This window comes from Sinocyclocheilus grahami, unplaced genomic scaffold (assembly GCF_001515645.1).
Source record: "Sinocyclocheilus grahami isolate Dianchi unplaced genomic scaffold, SAMN03320097.WGS_v1.1 scaffold62.1, whole genome shotgun sequence".
Taxonomy (NCBI): Eukaryota; Metazoa; Chordata; class Actinopteri; order Cypriniformes; family Cyprinidae; genus Sinocyclocheilus; species Sinocyclocheilus grahami.
In genome coordinates, this window is record NW_015505241.1 from 1,224,538 (window position 1) to 1,229,808 (window position 5,271).

Consider the following 5,271-nt stretch of genomic DNA (forward strand, 5'->3'; position numbering starts at 1 on the left):
CTTGTGTACTGCAAACACATACCAGCTTCATCAATGTGTCTGTCACGCGACTCTTTCGGGCTTGAACTGATGGTAAAACTAATGACATTATTTACTGTCTTTACATTTATTTTGAAAGATGAAGCTCGCGATTATGGTAAGGGGTGTTACATTTCCGACGAGTGCTTGTGGTGTTCGGCCAATCAAAATGCACTGGGTCAGCTGGCCAATCAGAGCAGACTGTGCTTGTCGGAAGGAGGGACTTTGTAGAAAACGAAGCGTTTGAGAGAGGTGGGGCATAGAGGACTTACAATAATGTACAGTATTTGAAAAATAATGTGCTTTTTGAACATTAAAGCATGTCAACATATTCTGTTACACCAAATACACAAAATAATGATCTTTAAAAAAGCATCATATGACCCCTTTAAGTGAGTTCTATATGAATGTAGAAAAATGTTCAAAAGTAACAACTACACCCTTGAAATTCCCTTCAATCTGTATTCAAACACACGGTGACAGAATGTCTCAGCTCTGTGTCAACATATGACATCTGATACTAAAGACGGAACAGGGACAGTCATAGCTTGACAGAGGAGGTTTGAGTGTGCAGTTCATCGCCCGAATATGCTAAATGGTATGACAGCAGCATTGAGAGTAACACTGGTTTCTGCTGAGGAGAGGATGAGAATGTAGGTCTTAAAGAGTCATAACCATACCTGCTTGCCGTACAGGCAAATCCAACTGATCAGTCATGGTCACCTGCAGTAGTGTAGACACAAAGTTCACCTGGGTATGGCCCTGAGGAGCAGAAAACAAATCACAAATGTAAGAAACGCACAACGTAGCATTTGACTGAATCCAGATCATTTAAAGTACAGTTTGGGTTCTTTATAGGGTGGCCATATGTGCCGTTCATACGGGACACGTCCCGGCCAGGATTTTTATATTATTAAGTAGTTTGACCAATGACATGCAGGTATTGTATATAATCGACCAATCGTGGTGCGTGAGTGTAACAAAGTTCATAAGTCGGGAAGAAGGAGGCGGGAACCGGCGAACACTCAAAGAAACTTTAATAATATAATAAACACAAAATAGCGCGACAGCCCCTCGCGGACATAACCATACCTGCTTGCCGTACAGGCAAATCCAACTGATCAGTCATGGTCACCTGCAGTAGTGTAGACACAAAGTTCACCTGGGTATGGCCCTGAGGAGCAGAAAACAAATCACAAATGTAAGAAACGCACAACGTAGCATTTGACTGAATCCAGATCATTTAAAGTACAGTTTGGGTTCTTTATAGGGTGGCCATATGTGCCGTTCATACGGGACACGTCCTGGCCAGGATTTTTATATTATTAAGTAGTTTGACCAATGACATGCAGGTATTGTATATAATCGACCAATCGTGGTGCGTGAGAAAGTGAGATCTACAGAGAACGATCAAAGCGATGCAAATACACGCATGTGTTTGTTTCGTTCGTTTGACTTGAAGCGTCGATGCGCACCGATCACTGAATGACACCAAAGTACCACGAGAGTGATTCGAGAGCATAAGGAGCCGTCTGCTCTGCTCTCTATAGCTCTCGTGAATGTCATACAACGATCTATCTGCACAGTGCAAACAGCCAAAACCTGGATATTTTAGGCAATATAGAAATCTGTGGAAAGGACGCGCGTGTCCCGTAAAAATGGCCCGTATGGTCACCCTAGTTCTTTATAGCTTAATTACAATTCAGGTGAAAAAGTGGATCAGGTTGCATGAAAATGAAGTTTGTGATAACTCCCAAATTACCCTGATAACTTTTTGTTGTTGTTAAAAGAAACTAAGAAATATCTTTTTCCAAATACAGCTGTTGTTCTTCAGTGTGCGGCATGAAAAAGACTTCATATTAACTGAAAGGGTGAACTGTTTACAAAGAGACCTGTATTGCTCCACTGAATGAACCGAAACAGCATTTCAGGGAACTCCTTTCAAGCTCACTTCCAAATAAACACCACATCTACTTCTGGCCTCTGATACCGAACACCATAAACATACAAAATGAACTAGTCAGCAAAGATCTCTGTGGAAAGAACCACTGACTTTATGTAGCGTCATTATTTATGGCCATTTCGGTGTGTTTTCCCTCCTTTGAATATGTTCTTTCAAATACAGACTCTCCCGAGACTAACATGTCTTGTGATGATTCCATTGTAACAAGCTCTGAATAAACGGACGCAGCTCGAAATGCCATGACAGCGTTCTCACCCGACCACCAAAGCGTCAGCACACAGGAATCCAAGCCTGCTGTCCACATGGGCCGCCTGGAGCCCGGCCAGATAGTGACTGTGTCACAGGAGACCGCAGCAGGCATCAATCCTCGACTTCAGGGATTCACAACCTTTTGGACTCACAGGCCCCCAAAACGTGTGACAACAACTACAATTCCTGTTATTTAATTTAGCATTTTATTAAAAGAACTCACACTAGACCCTAAGAAAAAGTTTTATCAAGAAAAACTTTTGATTAAAATGATTTCTTTCTTGTTCCTCAAATAAATCATAATTAATGTATATAGTTTTTTTTTTAAAGAACATCCTCGCTCTCTCATATATGAGAGCAAAAGCATAAAATTTCACAAAACTGGGCAAAAACAAGAGACTTCCATACAGGCCGATGGGCTGGTCTCTCAGGTATTGTCTTACTAATGTTCCTCAGGTAACTACTGTATACAGATTACCACTAAATGTGACTCGCTGGTCTCACACTACTAAACAAACTCAAGCACCTAGAAACCACACAATATAAGTTGTCTAACAACCTAATTAATATCTATTCCTGTCATAGGAAGCAAAGCAAGCACAAAATCAGATCCAGTGAGGGAAACTGCCAAGCCAGCTACAGTACCAAAAATGTCTGGTCACAAACTAATGGTGCTTTTCCACTGCATGGTACGGCACAGCTCACTTTTGGTGGGTTTTCCACTGGGTACAGTACCTGGTACTTTTTTTAGTACCACCTCGGTTGAGATTCCAATGGCGCTTTTCCACTGCGTGGCACGGCTCGGCTTGGTTTGCGTTTCCACTGCAGTTTAGTATCGCTTTAGAGTGGGCGGGATTATTCACATGTCGTTATAGTTGCGCCGCCTCTACTGCCGTGACTCCTGAAAAACTTTTTCATTCCGCGTCGCCCCATCAAGCTCTCGCTGGATCCGCTCCTCTGCCATCAACGAGAGGAGCGTCTGTACTTCCTCAACAGGGGGAACAGCCACTTTTTGGTTGTTAAAAAAGGTGCGCTCGTTCAAAACAGTTGCGTTCGATCCTTCGCTGGCTGTGCTGATTTAAATCTAGCAGGTCTGTTGTGTTTGTGTCGCAAGTTCAGTGACGCAGGTAGTGACGATTCTCTCCGGCCAATCCGTGATCAGCAGAGTTTACACGTCATGCTTTGGTAACGGTACGGTTCGCTTGTAACCCCAACCGAGGTGGTACTAAAAAGTACCAGGTACCAGGTACTGTACCCAGTGGAAAACCTCCCAAAAGTGAACCGTACCGTGCCATACCATGCAGTGGAAAACCGCCACAAGTGAACCGTACCGTTACCAAAACGTGACGTGTAAACTCTGCTGATCACGGATTGGCCGGAGAGAATCGTCACTACACAAACACAACAGAACCGCTAGGATCGAATGCAACTGTTTTGAACAAGCGCACCTTTTTTAACAACCAAAAAGTGGCTCTCTCGTTGTCTTTTGCGGAAGAACAGATGTTACTCTCATTGATAGCAGAGGAGCGGATCCAGCGAGAGCTTGATGGGGCGACGTAGAATGGAAAAGTTGTTCAGGAGTCGCGGCAGTAGAGGCGGCGCAAATATAACGACATGTGAATAATCCCGCCCACTCTAAAGCGATACTAAACTGCAGTGGAAACGCAAACCGAGCCGAGCAGAGTCGTACCACACAGTGGAAAAGCGCCATAATACACATCAGTGTCGGTTATTAGAAACATTACTTTAGACAAGAACACATGACAAGGACACTAAATTTCAGTGATTAAGATAAATTAAATCTTCATAGCTCACAACCCTGTTCTTGTAAGTCAGCATTTTTGTAACTACTTTGTAATGAATGACATTTCATGATAAATTTGCTCCCAACTAGACAACTTCGCAGTAGAACTACCCTTACATCACACACTTTGGCGATAATTTATTGGCTATTTACACAAAGTACCGTGGCGTTATGGTACAGCAAAGGCATAATATGACAGATGTACCAACGTACTTTTTGGGTTGGCACTTCAAAAAATACCATGGGACAAAAAACCTGTCAACATATACCTCCAAAAAACAAAGTATTGCTATGTTATGTAAAAAAAAAAGTAACACTCAAAACTTCTGGAACAACTATTATGATTGTCAATAACTGCCCATTAAAAATAAGCTAACACTTAACTACAACAAGGTTTCGTTTATTAACACGAGTTATACAATAACTCAAGTTAACATGAACATACAACAAACAATACTTATACAGTATTTTTTATTCTTCAAGTTAATTTCAACACTTCATACAATTTTCAAATCAAAAGTTCTATGTTAACTTCAGGAAACGTTCTGTGAGCTAACACGAATGAAGATTACTTTTTTTTAACAAACAGTAACAAAGATGAATGCATTCTTTACTAAATATAGCTTACCGGCCATGTTAGCTACTACATTAACTAGTGCTAACAAATGAGATATTTATCTAATTATCATGATCAGTGTTGGGGGTTTCAACTCATTACAAGTAACGCGAGTTACGTAATCAGATTACTTTTTTCAAGTAACTAGTAAAGTAACGCATTACTTTTTAATTTACAAGAAAATATCAGTTACTTTTTCAAAAAAGTAATGCCAGTTACTTGGTTTTCCCATGTATTGACTGACAGCTCTCCTGTCCCCATATTGGGAGAAATCGGGAGTACAGAGGCGTTGTGTGCGCTGTGTGAACATGATGCTACTGTAGTTCTAGACTAAATGTGAATGTGCATTAATTCATCCAACTCACAAAAAACAGATTTAGTATTCATCAAAATGAATTAAAACAGTGAAATGCAAACTCAGAATATGACACAAACCTGCAATAATTAAATGTTATTTAACACAAATGTATCTAATCCCATTTTATTAACCAATATCTTTGCTGCTGGCCTCTGCTGATCCAGTTCAACCGTACTAATAAGCAAAAATCACTTTAGATAAACGAACAATCATGCTTTGTTTTTTTATTGCTGAAGAGTGTTTCTTCTCCTGCGTTCTACCGT